The 25,273-nt window shown below is 42.9% G+C and overlaps 1 protein-coding gene across 6 annotated transcripts in view; it reads right to left on the bottom strand.

The window, feature by feature from the left end:
- The window catches only part of LOC128642867 (uncharacterized), a 263,770-nt gene that overhangs the window by 59,907 nt on the left and 178,590 nt on the right, over positions 1-25,273 (bottom strand). The window contains exon 1 of one of the 6 annotated variants that reach the window (XM_053695730.1): positions 5,462-5,636. The exons of the other annotated variants lie outside the window; for them this stretch is intronic. The gene's annotated coding sequence lies outside the window, so the exon portion shown is untranslated. Of the gene's footprint in view, positions 1-5,461; positions 5,637-25,273 lie in introns of those variants that run through there. 6 annotated transcript variants of the gene reach the window in all.

Genomic DNA, 25,273 nt, shown 5'->3' with positions numbered 1-25,273 from the left:
TAAGAGACTTACTGAAATTGTTACTAAGGAGTGGGATAGACCCGGTGTGCCGTTCTCACCCCCTCCGATATTTAGAAAAATGTTTCCAATAGACGCCACCACAAGGGACTTATGGCAAACGGTCCCTAAGGTGGAGGGAGCAGTTTCTACCTTAGCTAAGCGTACCACTATCCCGGTGGAGGATAGCTGTGCTTTTTCAGATCCAATGGATAAAAAGTTAGAGGGTTACCTTAAGAAAATGTTTGTTCAACAAGGTTTTATATTGCAACCCCTTGCATGCATTGCGCCGATCACGGCTGCAGCGGCATTCTGGATTGAGTCTCTGGAAGAGAACATTGGTTCAGCTACTCTGGACGACATTACGGACAGGCTTAGAGTCCTTAAACTAGCTAATTCATTCATTTCGGAGGCCGTAGTACATCTTACTAAACTTACGGCGAAAAATTCAGGATTCGCCATTCAGGCACGCAGGGCGCTGTGGCTAAAATCCTGGTCAGCTGATGTTACTTCTAAGTCTAAATTGCTTAATATACCTTTCAAAGGGCAGACCTTATTCGGGCCCGGGTTGAAAGAGATTATCGCTGACATTACAGGAGGTAAAGGCCATGCCCTGCCTCAGGACAAAGCCAAAGCCAAGACTAGACAGTCTAATTTTCGTTCCTTTCGTAATTTCAAAGCAGGAGCAGCATCAACTTCCTCTGCACCAAAACAGGAAGGAGCTGTTGCTCGCTACAGACAAGGCTGGAAACCTAACCAGTCCTGGAACAAGGGCAAGCAGACTAGGAAACCTGCTGCTGCCCCTAAAACAGCATGAATTGAGGGCCCCCGATCCGGGATCGGATCTAGTGGGGGGCAGACTTTCTCTCTTCGCCCAGGCTTGGGCAAGAGATGTTCAGGATCCCTGGGCGCTAGAGATAATATCTCAGGGATACCTTCTGGACTTCAAATACTCTCCTCCAAGAGAGAGATTTCATCTGTCAAGATTGTCAACAATCCAGACAAAGAAAGAGGCGTTTCTACGCTGCGTACAAGAGCTCTTGTTAATGGGAGTAATCCATCCAGTTCCACGATCGGAACAGGGACAGGGGTTTTACTCAAATCTGTTTGTGGTTCCCAAAAAAGAGGGAACTTTCAGACCAATCCTGGACTTAAAGATCCTAAACAAATTCCTAAGAGTTCCATCGTTCAAGATGGAGACTATTCGGACAATTTTACCTATGATCCAAGAGGGTCAATACATGACCACTGTAGATTTAAAAGATGCTTACCTTCACATACCGATTCACAAAGATCATTATCGGTACCTAAGGTTTGCCTTCCTAGACAGGCATTACCAGTTTGTGGCTCTTCCATTCGGATTGGCTACAGCTCCAAGAATCTTCACAAAGGTTCTGGGTGCTCTTCTGGCGGTACTAAGACCGCGGGGAATCTCGGTAGCTCCATACCTAGACGACATTCTGATACAAGCTTCAAGCTTTCAAACTGCCAAGTCTCATACAGAGTTAGTACTGGCATTTCTAAGGTCACATGGATGGAAGGTGAACGAAAAGAAAAGTTCACTCGTTCCACTCACAAGAGTTCCCTTCCTGGGGACTCTTATAGATTCTGTAGAAATGAAGATTTACCTGACAGAGGACAGGCTAACAAGACTTCAAAGTGCTTGCCGCACCCTTCATTCCATTCAACACCCGTCAGTGGCTCAATGCATGGAGGTAATCGGCTTAATGGTAGCGGCAATGGACATAGTACCCTTTGCACGCTTACACCTCAGACCACTGCAACTGTGCATGCTAAGTCAGTGGAATGGGGATTACTCAGACTTATCCCCTTCTCTGAATCTGGATCAAGAGACCAGAAATTCTCTTCTATGGTGGCTTTCTCGGCCACATCTGTCCAGGGGGATGCCATTCAGCAGACCAGACTGGACAATTGTAACAACAGACGCCAGCCTTCTAGGTTGGGGTGCCGTCTGGAATTCTCTGAAGGCTCAGGGACAATGGAGTCAGGAGGAGAGTCTCCTGCCAATAAACATTCTGGAATTGAGAGCAGTTCTCAATGCCCTCCTGGCTTGGCCCCAGTTGACAACTCGGGGGTTCATCAGGTTTCAGTCGGACAACATCACGACTGTAGCTTACATCAACCATCAGGGAGGGACAAGAAGCTCCCTAGCTATGATGGAAGTATCAAAGATAATTTGCTGGGCAGAGTCTCACTCTTGCCACCTGTCAGCAATCCACATCCCGGGAGTGGAGAACTGGGAGGCGGATTTCTTAAGTCGTCAGACTTTTCATCCGGGGGAGTGGGAACTTCATCCGGAGGTCTTTGCCCAAATACTTCGACGTTGGGGCAAACCAGAGATAGATCTCATGGCGTCTCGACAGAACGCCAAGCTTCCTCGTTACGGGTCCAGATCCAGGGATCCAGGAGCAGTCCTGATAGATGCTCTGACAGCACCTTGGGACTTCAGGATGGCTTACGTGTTTCCACCCTTCCCGTTGCTTCCTCGATTGATTGCCAGAATCAAACAAGAGAGAGCATCAGTGATTCTAATAGCACCTGCGTGGCCACGCAGGACTTGGTATGCAGACCTGGTGGACATGTCATCCTGTCCACCTTGGTCTCTACCTCTGAAACAGGACCTTCTGATACAGGGTCCCTTCAAACATCAAAATCTAACTTCTCTGAAGCTGACTGCTTGGAAATTGAACGCTTGATTTTATCAAGACGTGGATTTTCTGAGTCAGTTATTGATACCTTAATACAGGCTAGGAAACCTGTTACCAGAAAGATTTACCATAAGATATGGCGTAAATACCTATATTGGTGTGAATCCAAAGGTTACTCTTGGAGTAAGGTTAGGATTCCTAGGATATTGTCTTTTCTACAAGAAGGTTTAGAAAAGGGTTTATCTGCTAGTTCATTAAAGGGACAGATCTCAGCTCTGTCCATTCTGTTACACAAACGTCTGTCAGAAGTTCCTGACGTCCGGGCTTTTTGTCAGGCTTTGGCCAGAATTAAGCCTGTGTTTAAAACTGTTGCTCCACCATGGAGTTTAAACCTTGTTCTTAATGTTTTACAGGGCGTTCCGTTTGAACCCCTTCATTCCATTGATATAAAGTTGTTATCTTGGAAAGTTCTATTTTTAATGGCTATTTCCTCGGCTCGAAGAGTCTCTGAATTATCAGCCTTACATTGTGATTCTCCTTATTTGATTTTTCATTCGGATAAGGTAGTCCTGCGTACTAAACCTGGGTTCTTACCTAAGGTAGTTACTAACAGGAATATCAATCAAGAGATTGTTGTTCCTTCCTTATGCCCAAATCCTTCTTCAAAGAAGGAACGTCTACTGCACAACCTGGATGTAGTCCGTGCTCTAAAATTTTACTTACAGGCAACTAAGGAATTTCGACAAACGTCTTCTCTGTTTGTCATTTACTCTGGGCTGAGGAGAGGTCAAAAAGCTTCCGCTACCTCTCTTTCTTTTTGGCTTCGTAGCATAATTCGTTTAGCTTATGAGACTGCTGGACAGCAGCCTCCTGAAAGAATTACAGCTCATTCTACTAGAGCTGTGGCTTCCACTTGGGCCTTCAAGAATGAGGCCTCTGTTGAACAGATTTGCAAGGCTGCAACTTGGTCTTCGCTTCATACTTTTTCCAAATTTTACAAATTTGACACTTTTGCTTCATCGGAGGCTATTTTTGGGAGAAAGGTTCTTCAGGCAGTGGTTCCTTCTGTATAAAGAGCCTGCCTATCCCTCCCGTCATCCGTGTACTTTTGCTTTGGTATTGGTATCCCAGAAGTAATGATGACCCGTGGACTGATCACACTTAACAGAAGAAAACATAATTTATGCTTACCTGATAAATTCCTTTCTTCTGTAGTGTGATCAGTCCACGGCCCGCCCTGTTTTTAAGGCAGGTAAATATTTTTTGATTTATACTCCAGTCACTACTTCACCCTTGGCTTTTCCTTTCTCGTTGGTCCTTGGTCGAATGACTGGGAGTGACGTAGAGGGGAGGAGCTATATGCAGCTCTGCTGGGTGAATCCTCTTGCACTTCCTGTTGGGGAGGAGTAATATCCCAGAAGTAATGATGACCCGTGGACTGATCACACTACAGAAGAAAGGAATTTATCAGGTAAGCATAAATTATGTTTTTTTGCGACACGGTTCTAAAATGTTTATTTTTGCTGATTATCCCCGTTATACATATACAGGCGTACCGTGGAGATCTTGCGGCTTTGGTTCCAGACCACCTCAATAAAAATGAATGTACACTATACTGTAGTGTATTAAGTGTGCAATATTATGTCTACTCAAAAACAATGTGCATACCTTAATTAAAAAATACTTATATATTATATATGTGTGTTTTGTGTGTATGTGTTGGAAAAATGGCTCACCTTCAATTTGTAAAAAATGCAATATCTGTGAAAGTTTAAGCGAAGCGCAATAAAACAAGGTACGCCCTGTAGAACATGACATTTTATTACTACATTTGCTCTTTATAATAAAGATTGTTAAAAGAAATATTTCAAATAAATGCATAGAAGTGTTTGTAATAATTTTTCAAAGTTTGTATACAATACTCCTTTTTTCAATACTGCCTCTTACGCTGCAATTCATTCTCCATTATCAGTACTTTTCTCTGTGCTATGTATACGCACGCGCTATCCAATCTTCATTGTTGGGAGTGTGCACATTGCTGGCGTGTATGCGTGAATAGGTGTCATCTGGCCATGTGTGCTACATATAAATGTTTCTATAGCCCCCTCCTCTAGACAAACATACAAATTAGCGTCAATACAGCAGAGATCTGTGGTCACCCCCTACCTAAATAAAACAATGCATTAGATACAACGCAGGAGCAGTGTACCTTTCATATTGTGTTATGTCTTACATGACATTGCAACACAGTCCAGAACTGGTTTACGACAAATGCATTTAGCAAATACCAACTTCCATATATAGAAAATGATGTGGTGGGGGGGATATGTATGCAGGATTCCTAACATTCATGGCGAAATATCAGGGACTCGGGAGGTTGAAGGGGCCATTGCCATTTTGTGGGTGGGGCCATCCGGGGGGGTGTCATGGGCAGGTCTGGGGGTCTGTGGGCGGGGCATAAGGCTGTATCCGAGGGACAAAAGAACGGATCTCATAATTAGGGCCTGTCTCTCCTAAGCAGGGACAGTTGAGAGGTCTGTAAATGCAAGAAACCAGTTGCAGAAGTAGGTTTAATACCCTATATATTCTTTATCTTGTATTATTCTATGGCTGTTTAAGGAGCAAGACTGTGCAGTACATAGTCTTATGTGTGCAGCAGTAAATACCTGATCATCTGCTAGAGGGGATACCATGTTAGTTTAGCAGCTATACCTCACCGTAACAGGACACCAGGAGGCTACTTTAAATTACACAGATCTCAGAATCTGAGATAGAATAAGATAAAAGGTTATTACCCCATGGCATTGCTGTACCCCGCACTTTCCTGGAATATTTAGGAACCTCTCTGTCTCTTCCTTATTTTCTGTGCTTGGAGTGAGCTGTGTTAGGTAACCGTTTAAAAGTTACTGAACAGGTTTTTCCTCTAGTCCGACTGATCTGTAATAACCTCTCTTCAGAATGTGTGTGCCCAGTATCTGTAACAAATCCGTTCAGGTAACATTGATAGAATAGACAAAATTCCAACAATCATACAATGTGTTTTATGGTTAAAGGGACATAATACTTGAAAGTGATGTAGCATAACTGTAAAAAGCTGACCTATAAAAATATGAAATATCACCTGAACATCTCTATATAAAAAAGGAAGAGATTTCTCCAACATAGGTGTGTCCGGTCCACGGCGTCATCCTTACTTGTGGGATATTCTCTTCCCCAACAGGAAATGGCAAAGAGCCCAGCAAAGCTGGTCACATGATCCCTCCTAGGCTCCGCCTACCCCAGTCATTCTCTTTGCCGTTGTACAGGCAACATCTCCACGGAGATGGCTTAGAGTTTTTTAGTGTTTAACTGTAGTTTTTATTATTCAATCAAGAGTTTGTTATTTTGAAATAGTGCTGGTATGTACTATTTACTCAGAAACAGAAAAGAGATGAAGATTTCTGTTTGTATGAGGAAAATGATTTTAGCAACCGTAACTAAAATCCATGGCTGTTCCACACAGGACTGTTGAGAGCAATTAACTTCAGTTGGGGGAACAGTGTGCAGTCTCTTGCTGCTTGAGGTATGACACATTCTAACAAGACGATGTAATGCTGGAAGCTGTCATTTTCCCTATGGGATCCGGTAAGCCATGTTTATTACGATTGTAAATAAGGGCTTCACAAGGGCTTATTAAGACTGTAGACTTTTCTGGGCTAAATCGGTTCGTTAAGGTTAGCGGCTAAGAATTCTGGGTTTGCTATTGTGGCGCGCTGAGCGCTTTGGTTGAAATCTTGGTCGGCTGATGCGTCTTCCAAGAACAAGCTACTAAACATTCCTTTCAAGGGGAAAACGCTGTTTGGCCCTGACTTGAAAGAGATTATCTCTGATATCACTGGGGGTAAGGGCCACGCCCTTCCTCAGGATCGGCCTTTCAAGGCAAAAAATAGACCTAATTTTCGTCCCTTTCGTAAAAACGGACCAGCCCAAAGTGCTACGTCCTCTAAGCAAGAGGGTAATACTTCTCAAGCCAAGCCAGCTTGGAGACCAATGCAAGGCTGGAACAAGGGAAAGCAGGCCAAGAAACCTGCCACTGCTACCAAGACAGCATGAAATATTGGCCCCCGATCCGGGACCGGATCTGGTGGGGGGCAGGCTCTCTCTCTTCGCTCAGGCTTGGGCAAGAGATGTTCTGGATCCTTGGGCGCTAGAAATAGTCTCCCAGGGTTATCTTCTGGAATTCAAGGGACTTCCCCCAAGGGGGAGGTTCCACAGGTCTCAGTTGTCTTCAGACCACATAAAGAGACAGGCGTTCTTACATTGTGTAGAAGACCTGTTAAAAATGGGAGTGATTCATCCTGTTCCATTGAGGGAACAAGGGATGGGGTTCTACTCCAATCTGTTCATAGTTCCCAAAAAAGAGGGAACGTTCAGACCAATCTTAGATCTCAAGATCTTAAACAAGTTTCTCAAGGTTCCATCGTTCAAGATGGAAACCATTCGAACTATTCTTCCTTCCATCCAGGAAGGTCAATTCATGACCACGGTGGATTTAAAGGATGCGTATCTACATATTCCTATCCACAAGGAACATCATCGGTTCCTAAGGTTCGCATTCCTGGACAAACATTACCAGTTCGTGGCGCTTCCTTTCGGATTAGCCACTGCTCCAAGGATTTTCACAAAGGTACTAGGGTCCCTTCTAGCGGTGCTAAGACCAAGGGGCATTGCAGTAGTACCTTACCTGGACGACATTCTGATTCAAGCGTCGTCCCTTCCTCAAGCAAAGGCTCACACGGACATCGTCCTGGCCTTTCTCAGATCTCACGGCTGGAAAGTGAACGTGGAAAAGAGTTCTCTATCCCCGTCAACAAGGGTTCCCTTCTTGGGAACAATTATAGACTCCTTAGAAATGAGGATTTTTCTAACAGAGGCCAGAAAAACAAAACTTCTAGACTCTTGTCGGATACTTCATTCCGTTCCTCTTCCTTCCATAGCTCAGTGCATGGAAGTGATCGGGTTGATGGTAGCGGCAATGGACATAGTTCCTTTTGCGCGCATTCATCTAAGACCATTACAACTGTGCATGCTCAGTCAGTGGAATGGGGACTATACAGACTTGTCTCCGAAGATACAAGTAATTCAGAGGACCAGAGACTCACTCCGTTGGTGGCTGTCCCTGGACAACCTGTCACAAGGGATGACATTCCGCAGACCGGAGTGGGTCATTGTCACGACCGACGCCAGTCTGATGGGCTGGGGCGCGGTCTGGGGATCCCTGAAAGCTCAGGGTCTTTGGTCTCGGGAAGAATCTCTTCTACCGATAAATATTCTGGAACTGAGAGCGATATTCAATGCTCTCAAGGCTTGGCCTCAGCTAGCGAGGACCAAGTTCATACGGTTTCAATCAGACAACATGACGACTGTTGCGTACATCAACCATCAGGGGGGAACAAGGAGTTCCCTAGCGATGGAAGAAGTGACCAAAATCATTCTATGGGCGGAGTCTCACTCCTGCCACCTGTCTGCTATCCACATCCCAGGAGTGGAAAATTGGGAAGCGGATTTTCTGAGTCGTCAGACATTGCATCCGGGGGAGTGGGAACTCCATCCGGAAATCTTTGCCCAAGTCACTCAGCTGTGGGGCATTCCAGACATGGATCTAATGGCCTCTCGTCAGAACTTCAAAGTTCCTTGCTACGGGTCCAGATCCAGGGATCCCAAGGCGGCTCTAGTGGATGCACTAGTAGCACCTTGGACCTTCAAACTAGCTTATGTGTTCCCGCCGTTTCCTCTCATCCCCAGGCTGGTAGCCAGGATCAATCAGGAGAGGGCGTCGGTGATCTTGATAGCTCCTGCGTGGCCACGCAGGACTTGGTATGCAGATCTGGTGAATATGTCATCGGCTCCACCTTGGAAGCTACCTTTGAGACGAGACCTTCTTGTTCAGGGTCCGTTCGAACATCCGAATCTGGTTTCACTCCAGCTGACTGCTTGGAGATTGAACGCTTGATTTTATCGAAGCGAGGATTCTCAGATTCTGTTATCGATACTCTTGTTCAGGCCAGAAAGCCTGTAACTAGAAAGATTTACCACAAGATTTGGAAAAAATATATCTGTTGGTGTGAATCTAAAGGATTCCCTTGGGACAAGGTTAAGATTCCTAGGATTCTATCCTTCCTTCAAGAAGGATTGGAAAAAGGATTATCTGCAAGTTCCCTGAAGGGACAGATTTCCGCCTTGTCGGTGTTACTTCACAAAAAGCTGGCAGCTGTGCCAGATGTTCAAGCCTTTGTTCAGGCTCTGGTTAGAATCAAGCCTGTTTACAAACCTTTGACTCCTCCTTGGAGTCTCAATTTAGTTCTTTCAGTTCTTCAGGGGGTTCCGTTTGAACCCTTGCATTCCGTTGATATTAAATTATTATCTTGGAAAGTTTTGTTTTTGGTGGCAATTTCTTCTGCTAGAAGAGTTTCAGAATTATCTGCTCTGCAGTGTTCTCCTCCCTATCTGGTGTTCCATGCAGATAAGGTGGTTTTGCGTACTAAACCTGGTTTTCTTCCGAAAGTTGTTTCTAACAAAAACATTAACCAGGAGATTATCGTACCTTCTCTGTGTCCGAAACCAGCTTCAAAGAAGGAACGTTTGTTGCACAATTTGGATGTTGTTCGCGCTCTAAAATTCTATTTAGATGCTACAAAGGATTTTAGACAAACATCTTCCTTGTTTGTTGTTTATTCCGGTAAAAGGAGAGGTCAAAAAGCAACTTCTACCTCTCTCTCTTTTTGGATTAAAAGCATCATCAGATTGGCTTACGAGACTGCCGGACGGCAGCCTCCTGAAAGAATCACAGCTCATTCCACTAGGGCTGTGGCTTCCACATGGGCCTTCAAGAACGAGGCTTCTGTTGATCAGATATGTAGGGCAGCGACTTGGTCTTCACTGCACACTTTTACCAAATTTTACAAGTTTGATACTTTTGCTTCTTCTGAGGCTATTTTTGGGAGAAAGGTTTTGCAAGCCGTGGTGCCTTCCATTTAGGTGACCTGATTTGCTCCCTCCCTTCATCCGTGTCCTAAAGCTTTGGTATTGGTTCCCACAAGTAAGGATGACGCCGTGGACCGGACACACCTATGTTGGAGAAAACAGAATTTATGTTTACCTGATAAATTACTTTCTCCAACGGTGTGTCCGGTCCACGGCCCGCCCTGGTTTTTTTAATCAGGTCTGATATTTTATTTTCTTTAACTACAGTCACCACGGTACCATATGGTTTCTCCTATGCAAATATTCCTCCTTAACGTCGGTCGAATGACTGGGGTAGGCGGAGCCTAGGAGGGATCATGTGACCAGCTTTGCTGGGCTCTTTGCCATTTCCTGTTGGGGAAGAGAATATCCCACAAGTAAGGATGACGCCGTGGACCGGACACACCGTTGGAGAAAGTAATTTATCAGGTAAACATAAATTCTGTTTTTACCTCAAAATTTTGTCAGCTCCCCAGAATAAGTGCTGTTTATGCACACTCCCTAGCAAGTCCTGGGACAAGCATCCTGACTGGTTGCTTAAAGTCCTTTTACAATGGGGTGTGAATATTTAGGACATTTTAGGACTAGGTGATATTTTCTAGTCAGCTTTTTACAGCTATGCTGCATCACTTTCAAGTGCTTCAACATTTGGGTATCATGGCCCTTTATATTCTTTTTTTCAAATGTGCTTTGTTCTCTTTGTATCCCTTGTTGAAAAAAGAATACACACATATACTACACCAGTTGGAGCTAGTAGCTGATTGGTGCCTGCTCACGATTGTTCCTTGTGATTGGCTCACTAGATGGTGCCTGCTCACAATTGTTCCTTGTGATTGGCTCACTAGATGGTGCCTGCTCACAATTGTTCCTTGTGATTGGCTCACTAGATGGTGCCTGCTCACAATTGTTCCTTGTGATTGGCTTACTAGATGTGTTCAGCTAGCTGTGAGCAGTGCATTGCTGCTCCTTCAGCAAAGGATATCAAGAGAATGAAGCATATTTGATAATAGAAAGGAATTGAAAAAGTTTTTTTTTAAATTGTATGTTCTATCCAAATCTTGAAAGACAATTTGGGCTTGAGGTGTGTTATCTGGCATGTTCTGTAAGTGTTGAGTTCAAGGAAACAGCCGCACCACTTGTAATTTCCCAAGTCTTTATTCCATGTTAAAAAGTTCCTTTTACCTGCTGGTTGCTCCCATTTTTAACATGGAATAAAGACTTTGGAAATTACAAGTGGTGCAGCTGTTTCCTTGTACTCCGCTATTACTTGTGGGGCCTTGCAGCAGCCTTCTACAGCCTGCACACATTATTGGGTCATTTGTGCCGGATATAGTGTGTATTGGATGTTCTATAAGTGTATGTGTCTCCTGATATTAGTTTAGTTAGGTTTTTGTGACGTTGGTATCCTTGCCAGGGTCTCATTCTATAGGGGAGAGGTTAGCAGCTGCATGATGGAGGCGACTTTGTTAATGGCTACTCTCACATGTGACAAGGGGACGATAACATCTCTGAATTCTGCATTTGTCCAGTTGTGGTGTTGCAGCGAGGTTTTATTAAATCTAGGCCACCCACAGAAGGAAAATAGGGTGTAACATATTGCTACAGCATTTTGTAGTGACCCATGCAACAAGGCGCTCGCTGTAAGCAGTGGTCTCACTATTTATAAAGTCTAATGAGCAGAAAACGGTTGAAAACCTTCATGCGTTTGCTATGAGGTGCATTTGTCAACATAAAGGTTACACTACACCAGTTTTATTTATTTTTCTTTCATGCTTCAGTGCACAAAGGTTCAAATAATATTCAATTGCACTTTTATGTTCAAATGTGCTTCATTCACTTTGTATCCTTTGTTGTAGGAGCAGCAATGTGCTACTGGGAGCTAGCTGAACACACCAGGCAAGTCAATGTCAAGAGGTCTATTTGTGCAGCAGCCACCAATCAGAAGCTAGTTCCCAGTAGTGCTTTGCTGATCCTGAGCCTACTTAAGTATACATTTTCAACAAATGACACCAAGAGAATGAAGCAAAGTAGATAACAGAAGTAAATTTGAATATAGTTTAAATTGCATGTTGTGTCTGAGTCATGAAAGTGTAATTGTGACTTTATAAGCTGTCACTATATATTAAAGGGACAGTAAACATTTCAGTGCAGTAACTGCTGTATCAATAGTCACGTGCACTGGTGTCTGCACTGCAGGCTGTAATTAAACAAAGAATGTTCTATCAGATATTAGCAAATTGCATAACCAACTGAAATAAGGCTCGGTACACCAGATTTACTATCTATCTTCACTATACAAATCCATAAATTGTCAAATCTATGAAAACATATTCACTAAGTTAACCCATTTGTAACAGTTTTGATGATTAGAGATATATTATAGCAAGTTTTCCTGTTGGATACATATAATGCTACAACACTAGATGTTATCTGCTGTATTACAGCTTACAGTTTTCTTTTCATATACAGGCATTCAGCCTAAAAAACACACAAAAAACAAGCGTTTTTGGCACACAGGTTCTCTCAAGGCAACACATTTCTCATAACCCAATCATTTGATGTATATAAACTTAAAAATTAAATCACTTGCTTGAAGAGAGACCTACATGCCTGAAATAATGCACTCGCCAGAAGAGAGACAAAATTACAAGTTCATTTAACAATAGACTAAACTAATTTCTCCAACATAGGTGTGTCCGGTCCACGGCGTCATCCTTACTTGTGGGATATTCTCTTCCCCAACAGGAAATGGCAAAGAGCCCAGCAAAGCTGGTCACATGATCCCTCCTAGGCTCCGCCTACCCCAGTCATTCTCTTTGCCGTTGTACAGGCAACATCTCCACGGAGATGGCTTAGAGTTTTTTAGTGTTTAACTGTAGTTTTTATTATTCAATCAAGAGTTTGTTATTTTGAAATAGTGCTGGTATGTACTATTTACTCAGAAACAGAAAAGAGATGAAGATTTCTGTTTGTATGAGGAAAATGATTTTAGCAACCGTCACTAAAATCCATGGCTGTTCCACACAGGACTGTTGAGAGCAATTAACTTCAGTTGGGGGAACAGTGAGCAGTCTCTTGCTGCTTGAGGTATGACACATTCTAACAAGACGATGTAATGCTGGAAGCTGTCATTTTCCCTATGGGATCCGGTAAGCCATGTTTATTAAGATCGTAAATAAGGGCTTCACAAGGGCTTATTAAGACTGTAGACTTTTTCTGGGCTAAATCGATTCATTATTAACACATATTTAGCCTTGAGGAATCATTTATTCTGGGTATTTTGATATAATAATATCGGCAGGCACTGTTTTAGACACCTTATTCTTTAGGGGCTTTCCCAAATCATAGGCAGAGCCTCATTTTCGCGCCGGTGTTGCGCACTTGTTTTTGAGAGGCATGACATGCAGTCGCATGTGAGAGGAGCTCTGATACTTAGAAAAGACTTTCTGAAGGCGTCATTTGGTATCGTATTCCCCTTTGGGCTTGGTTGGGTCTCAGCAAAGCAGATACCAGGGACTGTAAAGGGGTTAAAGTTAAAAACGGCTCCGGTTCCGTTATTTTAAGGGTTAAAGCTTCCAAATTTGGTGTGCAATACTTTTAAGGCTTTAAGACACTGTGGTGAAAATTTGGTGAATTTTGAACAATTCCTTCATGTTTTTTCGCAATTGCAGTAATAAAGTGTGTTCAGTTTAAAATTTAAAGTGACAGTAACGGTTTTATTTTAAAACGTTTTTTGTACTTTGTTATCAAGTTTATGCCTGTTTAACATGTCTGAACTACCAGATAGACTGTGTTCTGAATGTGGGGAAGCCAGAATTCCCATTCATTTAAATAAATGTGATTTATGTGACAATGACAATGATGCCCAAGATGATTCCTCAAGTGAGGGGAGTAAGCATGGTACTGCATCATTCCCTCCTTCGTCTACACGAGTCTTGCCCACTCAGGAGGCCCCTAGTACATCTAGCGCGCCAATACTCCTTACTATGCAACAATTAACGGCTGTAATGGATAATTCTGTCAAAAACATTTTAGCCAAAATGAACACTTATCAGCGTAAGCGCGACTGCTCTGTTTTAGATACTGAAGAGCATGACGACGCTGATAATAATGGTTCTGAAGGGCCCCTAACCCAGTCTGATGGGGCCAGGGAGGTTTTGTCTGAGGGAGAAATTACTGATTCAGGGAACATTTCTCAACAAGCTGAACCTGATGTGATTTCGTTTAAATTTAAGTTGGAACATCTCCGCATTCTGCTTAAGGAGGTATTATCCACTCTGGATGATTGTGACAAGTTGGTCATCCCAGAGAAACTATGTAAAATGGACAAGTTCCTAGAGGTCCCGGGGCTCCCAGAAGCTTTTCCTATACCCAAGCGGGTGGCGGACATTGTTAATAAAGAATGGGAAAGGCCCGGTATTCCTTTCGTCCCTCCCCCCATATTTAAAAAATTGTTTCCTATGGTCGACCCCAGAAAGGACTTATGGCAGACAGTCCCCAAGGTCGAGGGAGCGGTTTCCACTTTAAACAAACGCACCACTATACCCATAGAGGATAGTTGTGCTTTCAAAGATCCTATGGATAAAAAATTAGAAGGTTTACTTAAAAAGATGTTTGTTCAGCAGGGTTACCTTCTACAACCAATTTCATGCATTGTCCCTGTAGCTACAGCCGCATGTTTCTGGTTCGATGAGCTGATAAAGGCGGTCGATAGTGATTCTCCTCCTTATGAGGAGATTATGGACAGAATCGATGCTCTCAAATTGGCTAATTCTTTCACCCTAGACGCCACTTTGCAATTGGCTAGGTTAGCGGCTAAGAATTCTGGGTTTGCTATTGTGGCGCGCAGAGCGCTTTGGTTGAAATCTTGGTCAGCTGATGCGTCTTCCAAGAACAAGCTACTTAACATTCCTTTCAAGGGGAAAACGCTGTTTGGCCCTGACTTGAAAGAGATTATCTCTGATATCACTGGGGGTAAGGGCCATGCCCTGCCTCAGGATCGGCCTTTCAAGGCCAAAAATAAACCTAATTTTCGTCCCTTTCGTAGAAACGGACCAGCCCAAAGTGCTACGTCCTCTAAGCAAGAGGGTAATACTTCTCAAGCCAAGCCAGCTTGGAGACCAATGCAAGGCTGGAACAAGGGAAAGCAGGCCAAGAAACCTGCCACTGCTACCAAGACAACATGAAATGTTGGCCCCCGATCCGGGACCGGATCTGGTGGGGGGCAGACTCTCTCTCTTCGCTCGGGCTTGGGCAAGAGATGTTCTGGATCCTTGGGCGCTAGAAATAGTCTCCCAAGGTTATCTTCTGGAATTCAAGGGGCTTCCCCCAAGGGGGAGGTTCCACAGGTCTCAGTTGTCTTCAGACCACATAAAAAGACAGGCATTCTTACATTGTGTAGAAGACCTGTTAAAAATGGGAGTGATTCATCCTGTTCCATTAAGAGAACAAGGGATGGGGTTCTACTCCAATCTGTTCATAGTTCCCAAAAAAGAGGGAACGTTCAGACCAATCTTGGATCACAAGATCTTAAACAAGTTTCTCAAGGTTCCATCGTTCAAGATGGAAACCATTCGAACTATTCTTCCTTCCATCCAGGAAGGTCAATTCATGACCACAGTGGATTTAAAGGATGCGTATCTACATATTCCTATCCACAAGGAACATCATCGGTTCCTAAGGTTCGCATTCCTGGACAAGCATTACCAGTTCGTGGCGCTTCCTTTCGGATTAGCCACTGCTCCAAGGATTTTCACAAAGGTACTAGGGTCCCTTCTAGCTGTGCTAAGACCAAGGGGCATTGCTGTAGTACCTTACTTGGACGACATTCTGATTCAAGCGTCGTCCCTTCCTCAAGCAAAGGCTCACACGGACATTGTCCTGGCCTTTCTCAGATCTCACGGATGGAAAGTGAACGTGGAAAAGAGTTCTCTATCTCCGTCAACAAGGGTTCCCTTCTTGGGAACAATAATAGACTCCTTAGAAATGAGGATTTTTCTGACAGAGGCCAGAAAAACAAAACTTCTAGACTCTTGTCGGATACTTCATTCCGTTCCTCTTCCTTCCATAGCGCAGTGCATGGAAGTGATCGGTTTGATGGTAGCGGCAATGGACATAGTTCCTTTTGCGCGCATTCATCTAAGACCATTACAACTGTGCATGCTCAGTCAGTGGAATGGGGACTATACAGACTTGTCTCCGAAGATACAAGTAAATCAGAGGACCAGAGACTCACTCCGTTGGTGGCTGTCCCTGGACAACCTGTCACAAGGGATGACATTCCGCAGACCGGAGTGGGTCATCGTCACGACCGACGCCAGTCTGATGGGCTGGGGCGCGGTCTGGGGATCCCTGAAAGCTCAGGGTCTTTGGTCTCGGGAAGAATCTCTTCTACCGATAAATATTCTGGAACTGAGAGCGATATTCAATGCTCTCAAGGCTTGGCCTCAGCTAGCGAGGGCCAAGTTCATACGGTTTCAATCAGACAACATGACAACTGTTGCGTACATCAACCATCAGGGGGGAACAAGGAGTTCCCTAGCGATGGAAGAAGTGACCAAAATCATTCTATGGGCGGAGTCTCACTCCTGCCACCTGTCTGCTATCCACATCCCAGGAGTGGAAAATTGGGAAGCGGATTTTCTGAGTCGTCAGACATTGCATCCGGGGGAGTGGGAACTCCATCCGGAAATCTTTGCCCAAGTCACTCAGCTGTGGGGCATTCCAGACATGGATCTGATGGCCTCTCGTCAGAACTTCAAAGTTCCTTGCTACGGGTCCAGATCCAGGGATCCCAAGGCGGCTCTAGTGGATGCACTAGTAGCACCTTGGACCTTCAAACTAGCTTATGTGTTCCCGCCGTTTCCTCTCATCCCCAGGCTGGTAGCCAGGATCAATCAGGAGAGGGCGTCGGTGATCTTGATAGCTCCTGCGTGGCCACGCAGGACTTGGTATGCAGATCTGGTGAATATGTCATCGGCTCCACCTTGGAAGCTACCTTTGAGACGAGACCTTCTTGTTCAGGGTCCGTTCGAACATCCGAATCTGGTTTCACTCCAGCTGACTGCTTGGAGATTGAACGCTTGATCTTATCGAAGCGAGGGTTCTCAGATTCTGTTATCGATACTCTTGTTCAGGCCAGAAAGCCTGTAACTAGAAAGATTTACCACAAAATTTGGAAAAAATATATCTGTTGGTGTGAATCTAAAGGATTCCCTTGGGACAAGGTTAAGATTCCTAAGATTCTATCCTTCCTTCAAGAAGGATTGGAAAAAGGATTATCTGCTAGTTCCCTGAAGGGACAGATTTCTGCCTTGTCTGTGTTACTTCACAAAAAGCTGGCAGCTGTGCCAGATGTTCAAGCCTTTGTTCAGGCTCTGGTTAGAATTAAGCCTGTTTACAAACCTTTGACTCCTCCTTGGAGTCTCAACTTAGTTCTTTCAGTTCTTCAGGGGGTTCCGTTTGAACCCTTACATTCCGTTGATATTAAGTTATTATCTTGGAAAGTTTTGTTTTTAGTTGCAATTTCTTCTGTTAGAAGAGTTTCAGAATTATCTGCTCTGCAGTGTTCTCCTCCTTATCTGGTGTTCCATGCAGATAAGGTGGTTTTACGTACTAAACCTGGTTTTCTTCCAAAAGTTGTTTCTAACAAAAACATTAACCAGGAGATTATCGTACCTTCTCTGTGTCCGAAACCAGTTTCAAAGAAGGAACGTTTGTTGCACAATTTGGATGTTGTTCGCGCTCTAAAATTCTATTTAGATGCTACAAAGGATTTTAGACAAACATCTTCCTTGTTTGTTGTTTATTCCGGTAAAAGGAGAGGTCAAAAAGCAACTTCTACCTCTCTCTCTTTTTGGATTAAAAGCATCATCAGATTGGCTTACGAGACTGCCGGACGGCAGCCTCCCGAAAGAATCACGGCTCATTCCACTAGGGCTGTGGCTTCCACATGGGCCTTCAAGAACGAGGCTTCTGTTGATCAGATATGTAGGGCAGCGACTTGGTCTTCACTGCACACTTTTACCAAATTTTACAAGTTTGATACTTTTGCTTCTTCTGAGGCTATTTTTGGGAGAAAGGTTTTGCAAGCCGTGGTGCCTTCCATTTAGGTGACCTGATTTGCTCCCTCCCTTCATCCGTGTCCTAAAGCTTTGGTATTGGTTCCCACAAGTAAGGATGACGCCGTGGACCGGACACACCTATGTTGGAGAAAACAGAATTTATGTTTACCTGATAAATTACTTTCTCCAACGGTGTGTCCGGTCCACGGCCCGCCCTGGTTTTTTTAATCAGGTCTGATAATTTATTTTCTTTAACTACAGTCACCACGGTACCATATGGTTTCTCCTATGCAAATATTCCTCCTTAACGTCGGTCGAATGACTGGGGTAGGCGGAGCCTAGGAGGGATCATGTGACCAGCTTTGCTGGGCTCTTTGCCATTTCCTGTTGGGGAAGAGAATATCCCACAAGTAAGGATGACGCCGTGGACCGGACACACCGTTGGAGAAAGTAATTTATCAGGTAAACATAAATTCTGTTTTCTTACTTGTCTGCTAGAATGTATTACTAGTGGAAATTTCATAGAGATACACACACACACACACACACATATATATATATATATATATATATATATATATATATACATATACATACATACAAACATACACATATACATACATATATACACATATACATACATACATATATACATATACACATATATATATATATATATATATATATATATATATACACACACATATATATATATATATATATATATATATACATATACATACATACAAACATACACATATACATACATATATACACATATACATACATATACATACATATATACATATACATATATATATACACATATACATACATATATACATATACACATATATATATATATATATATATATATATATATATATATATATATATATATATATACATACACATACATACATACATATACACATACATACACACACACACACATACATACATACATACATACACATACATATATATATATACATACACACATACATACATACATACATACATATGCATACACATACATACATAGACACACACATATATATATATATATATATATAAATTGAGGGATTGTTTTAGAGAACAAACTCCTCCGAGTGAGATGTTTAAGAAGAAATCTACATTTGAGCCCCCCCAATACACATACCTCAATCAGGAGCTACACTAGGTTACTTACTAGTAACCTGACAGAGACTGCTCCTACACATTTGTATCTTAATCTTACGCCCGCGGAGCATAAAGCCCTTGTTGACCTAAGTAATGATACCTCCATTATTATCCGCCCAGCGGATAAGGGGGGTTCTATCGTTATCCTAGATTATGCTGACTATCGCCAAGAAGCCCTTAGACAATTAGCCGATTCTAACACATATGTGAAGCTAAAATGTAATCCTACTCACACCTACAAATCCCTTATTGATTCATTTCTCCAATGCAGCCTTGCAGCTGGTTATTTGAGTGAAAAGGAATATGCATTTCTGGTCACTGATTTCCCGATTGTACCTGCACTATACCTACTTCCGAAGGTTCACAAGACCCTAGTGAACCCCCCTGGCAGACCCATTGTGTCTGCCCGGGGGTCAGTACTTACCAATATAGCCATCTATATAGACTCGCATCTTCAGGATGTAGTTAAGAATACTGATGCATATTTACAGGATTCACCAAGCCTGTTAAGGATTTTGAAAGGATACACTGATCTCCAGCAGGATGACATTCTGGTCACCATGGACGTTGACAGCCTCTACACGGTGATCCCCCACGCTGGTGGGGTTGAGGCTGTCAGGTCCATGGTGACTGGTAATGATCATTACTGTGGACCTCCGATTGAGTTCCTCTGTACATTGTTGAAATTTTGTCTGGAGAACAACTATTTTAAATTTGAGGAATGTTATTATTTACAGGTGGCTGGGACTGCCATGGGTTCAAATGTGGCACCCACTTACGCTAACATTTTTATGGCATGGTATGAACGCGAATTCATGAAACCATTTGAACACCCCCAGGTGAGATATTATACACGCTATATTGATGACGTGTTTCTGGTCTGGAGGGGTAGTGAATCGATGTTGCGTGAGTGGGTGTCACATTTGAACCACATGGAGTGCCCTATACGGTTTAAGCTTGAATTTGACTCTATGAATGTACATTTTTTGGATCTGAACGTGTTCAAGGTGGTTGACTCAGGCGGTCTGCGGTTCGGTACATCTTTGTACACTAAACCCACGGACCGCAATTCATTATTGGACGCTAGAAGCTTCCACCCTGGACACCAAAAGAAAGGTGTCATAACCTCCCAGCTCACCCGAGTCCTGAGAAATAACAGTGAGTTATCACTGCGATCAACTCAGATGGAAGAAATGGGCTGGAAACTGAGAGAGGATATGCCACGGCTGAAGTTGCCAAGACTCAAGTAAAACTATTAAGCACTGATGGTACCAAAAGAAACACCACTATCGGTGGGACCAAGCCTGAACAACTTAACCTGGTTACTACCTACTCCCCTGGAAATGAGAGGCTGACAGGAGCGGTGCATAGGCATTGGCCGGTGGTGGAGACTGACCCCACATTGCCTTTTCACAATATGCCGGCGCCGAGGTTGTTTTATCGTAGAGCCAAGAACCTCAGGGACTACCTGGTGAAGTCTGATCCTGTCAGTCATTACCGTAAGGAGTCGTGGCTAAAATCAACCAAAATGGGTTGCTTTCCCTGTGGTAATTGTACCACCTGTAACAGTATGTCCAAAGGAAATTCCTTCCATCATCCACACTTGAACAGGAGATATAAGATCACCCATTGGTTGAGTTGCATGAGTAAGCATGTTATCTATATATTGGTTTGCCCATGCTCCAGTGTATATGTGGGTAAAACGATCACCCGTTTCGTGACAGGATGGCTAACCACCGTTTTGCAATTCGTCCAGCATTAAAATCAGGCGAATCTGATCAACCAGTGGCTCGCCATTGTGTGACACATAAACACTCAGTGTCAAGCATAAGGTCCATGTTGATTGACCACGTACCACCAATGCCAAGAGGGGGCGATAGGGCCAAGAGACTGCTACAATTGGAGAGTAGATGGATTCACAGATTGGACACGTTGGCCCCGAAAGGTTTAAATACGTCACTTGATTTTAGTCCGTTTTATTAAACCGGCACTCTTGTGACATTTCGTTTTTTTTACCTATTTGATCTCTTTTTGTGAAGCTCACTGTCTATAAGTTTCTACATATACTCCAGGGAGGCCTGATGTCACTGCATATATTGTGTTATTTATATATTATGTTATCGTGGTCAGCGCCCACCACTTGTAACTATTATGGTGGGTTATGTGTAGTCTGATGAGTACTATTTACTTGCTTGCTAACATGGTTACTGGTAGTAGATTAATTTACGTGATTTATCAGTGTTCATTTTTCAAAAACTTGTCATCATGAAATAGTTGGTTCTTTGATTGTATGTATGCGTGATCACGGACACTGTGTAATACTAACCACACCCGGCAATATATGCTTACGATCCTGCTATGACCCTATGTTTGGTCTTCTTTGGGTCTTTAGTAAGTGTGGTAGCTATGCACAGTGGATCGATCTCATGCATCGCATTGTTTGTTTATTTTGCATTTTTTCATATGCCGGTGCTATTACTGATTTCACTAATCCACTTGTCACTCTTGTTTATGTTTAATATGTTGCTGTAGGCAACGAGCTTTTCCTATAGGAGTGCAAGTTACACGCAGGCGCGTTTTTTCTGACACCTGCTCTGACGCTGTAGGCTTTCCGACGTCGCTATGGCAACGCCGTGCCATGCGTCATCACGCTAGGTACGCTCTGTGCCTACGTGACGTCATTGCCGTAATGGGAAGACGCTAGTGGCTGTGTGGCGGTAACTTCTGTCCTCAACTTATCTTTATAAGGGGTATGTTTTTAATATTTGTGTTAGATGGTTTTAAGTATGCTGTATATTTTGTGATTACATGCTGACATTTGACATATATATATATATATATACAGGGATTAAAAAAAACCAGTAGTCCAGTGGTCCCGGACGACCTTGAAATTTCATGGGATGACTTAGAAAAATGTTCTGCTATTTTCAACATATTTCTGTCATATACAATTATAAACTTTCATTTTTATATAGATTTCTCATATTAGGTTATTACTAATACTGCCCCACACAACAATTTACAAAACAACAAATAAAGTCATTGTAGAGGCTTCTGCAGAATACTCACAGTAACACTGCATTTCTCAGGTCAATATTATCAAATGATAGGGGTTTATATAACAGAAAAAACGGTGTCTGATGAATGAATCCCTTAATCTGGTCATTATAAAATATGCCTTGTCTGAAAAAGATCACGGTTAAACGTTTTTCTGTGGTAGAGCTGGGTTCTACACTTTAATGTCTTAGCTTTTTTTAGCAACTTTAGTTTGTACTCTATCAATGGATGCAAAGTGGGCATCAAATTTACTTATTCCTACTTCTCTTATTTATCATTCTCCTTATCCTGCTGTAGCATAAAATATCTATAAAAACTACATTGTAAAGTTAAAGTTAGGTTTTTAGTGCCTTTAAGAAGTAGGGGTACTACAGTAATAAATGTGCGACCCATCCATAGTAACTGCAAAACAATTGTTTGTGTGTGTTATATAGTAAGAATAGAAGAGAGTGAGACATAGGATGTGTGTGAGAAAGTGAGAATATATGTGAGAGAAACTGTGTGACAGTGTCTAAAAGTCTGTGTGAGTCTTAATTGTAAATTAGTTTGTGTGAGTGTGTACGAGAGCTTGTGTGAGAGTGTGTGTGAGAGAGTGTTTGTGTGTGAGAGAGTGTTTGTGTGTGAGAGAGTGTTTGTGTGTGAGAGAGTGTTTGTGTGTAAGAGAGTGTTTGTGTGTAAGAGAGTGTTTGTGTGTAAGAGAGTGTTTGTGTGTGAGAGAGTGTTTGTGTGTGAGAGAGTGTTTGTGTGTGAGAGTGTTTGTGTGTGAAAGAGTGTTTGTGTGTGTGAGAGTGTTTGTGTGTGAGAGAGCGTTTGTGTGAGAGAGAGCGTTTGTGTGAGACAGAGCGTTTATGTGTGTGAGAGTGTTTGTGTGTGAGAGAGCGTTTGTGTGTGAGAGAGTGTTTGTGTGTGAGAGAGCGTTTGTGTGTGAAAGAGTGTTTGTGTGTGTGAGAGTGTCTGTGTGTGTGAGAGTGTTTGTGTGTGTTTGTGTATACATCTGAGTGTGTGCAATTATTCCTGCCTCAGCTTGCTGCCATGTGAACAAGAATATTCTCTATTTAGGTAAGAGAATAAGTTTAAATATTTAGTAGTATATAATTGTATACAACGAGTGATTTTTTCCCCCCTAATTCAAATTAACGGCGTAATTCAGGTTTACGTATGATATTGTTAAAATTTGGAGTTGAAAAAGTTTGACTACTAATAAATTTCATAGGACCTCTAGCTTTTGGGCAATTCAACCCCTGCGCGTATGTATGTATATATATATATATATATATATATATATATATATATATATATATATATATATATATATATACACACACACACACGTATACACACACATCTATACAGTATCTCACAAAAGTGAGTACACCCCTCACATTTTTGTAAATATTTTATTATATCATTTCATGTGACAACACTGAAGAAATTACGCTTTGCTACAATGTAAAGTAGTGAGTGTACAGCCTGTATAACAGTGTAAATTTGCTGTCCCCTCAAAATAACAACACACAGCCATTAATGTCTAAACCGTTGGCAACAAAAAAGTGGAAAAGTCCAAATTGTGCCCAAAGTGTCAATATTTTGTGTGGCCACCATTATTTTCCAGCACTGCCTTAACCCTCTTGGGCATGAAGGTTCACCAGAGCTTCACAGGTTGCCACTGGAGTCCTCTTCCACTCCTCCATAACAACATCACAGAGCTAATGGATGTCAGAGACCTTGCGCTCCCCACCTTACGTTTGAGGATGCCCCACAGATGCTTAATAGGGTTTAGGTCTGGAGACATGCTTGGCCAGTCCATCACCTTTACACTCAGCTTCTTTAGCAAGGCAGCTGTCGTCTTGGAGGTGTGTTTGGGGTCGTTATCATGTTGAAATACTGCCCTGCGGCCCAGTCTCCGAAGTGAGGGGATCATGCTTTGCTTCAGTATGTCACAGTACATGTTGGCATTTATGGTTCCCTCAACTGTAGCTCCCCAGTGCCGGCAGCACTCATGCAGGCCCAGACCATGACACTCCTCCCACCATGCTTGACTGTAGGGAAGACACACTTTTCTTTGTACTCCTCACCTGGTTGCCGGGCTTTCTTGTGCATCATCTTTAGAAGAGGCTTCCTTCTGGGACGACAGCCATGCAGACCAATTTGATGCAGTGTGCGGCGTATGGTCTGAGCACTGACAAGCTGACCCCCCACCCCTTCAACCTCTGCAGCAATGCTGGCAGCACTTATACATCTATTTCCCAAAGACAACCTCTGGATATGACGCTGAGCACGTGAACTCAACCTCTTTGGTCGACCATGGCGAGGTCTGTTCTGAGTGGAACCTGTCCTGTGAAACCGCTGTATGGTCTTGCCCACCGTGCTGCATCTCAGTTTCAGGGTCTTGGCAATCTTCTTATAGCCTAGGCCATCTTTATGTAGAGCAATAATTCTTTTTTTCAGATCCTCAGAGAGTTATTTGCCATGAGTTGCCATGTTGAACTTCCAGTGACCAGTATGAGAGAGTGTGAGAGCGATAACACCAAATTTAACGCACCTGCTCCCCATTCACACCTGAGACCTTGTAACACTAACGAGTCACATGACACCAGGGAGGGAAAATGGCTAGTTGGGCTCAATTTGGACATTTCCACTTAGGGGTGTACTCACTTTTGTTGCCAACGGTTTAGACATTACACTCACTACTTTACATTGTAGCAAAGCGTAATTTCTTCAGTGTTGTTACATGAAAAGATATAATAAAATATTTACAAAAATGTGAGGGGTGTACTCACTTTCTCTTGTTAAGTGTGTTCAGTCGACGGGTCATCCATTACTTATGGGATATATTCTCCTTCCCAACAGGAAGTTGCAAGAGGATCACCCAAGCAGAGCTGCTATATAGCTCCTCCTCTCACATGTCATATCCAGTCATTCTCTTGCAACCCTCAACAAAGAAGGAGGTCGCGAGAGGAGCTGGAGTTTTTACTTAACTATTCTTCAATCAAAAGTTTATTATTTTAAATGGCACCGGAGTGTGCTGTTTTTCTATCTCAGGCAGTATTTGGAAGAAGAAACTGCCTGCGTTTTTTATCTATGATCTTAGCAGGCGTAACTAAGATCCACTGGCTGTTCTCGACATTCTGAGGAGTGGGGTAACTTCAGAAACTGGGAATAGCATGCAGGGTCCTCCGCAAATGAGGTATGTGCAGTACTTTATTTTCTGGGAATGGAATTGACTAAGAAAATACTGCTGTTACCGTATGATGTAAGTACAGCCTTAAATGCAGTAGTAGCAACTGGTATCAGGCTGATAAA

This window comes from Bombina bombina, chromosome 12, assembly GCF_027579735.1.
Source record: "Bombina bombina isolate aBomBom1 chromosome 12, aBomBom1.pri, whole genome shotgun sequence".
NCBI lineage: Eukaryota > Metazoa > Chordata > Amphibia > Anura > Bombinatoridae > Bombina > Bombina bombina.
The sequence above is the reverse complement of the archived record's forward strand: the minus strand, read 5'-3'. Positions and strand labels throughout refer to the sequence as shown.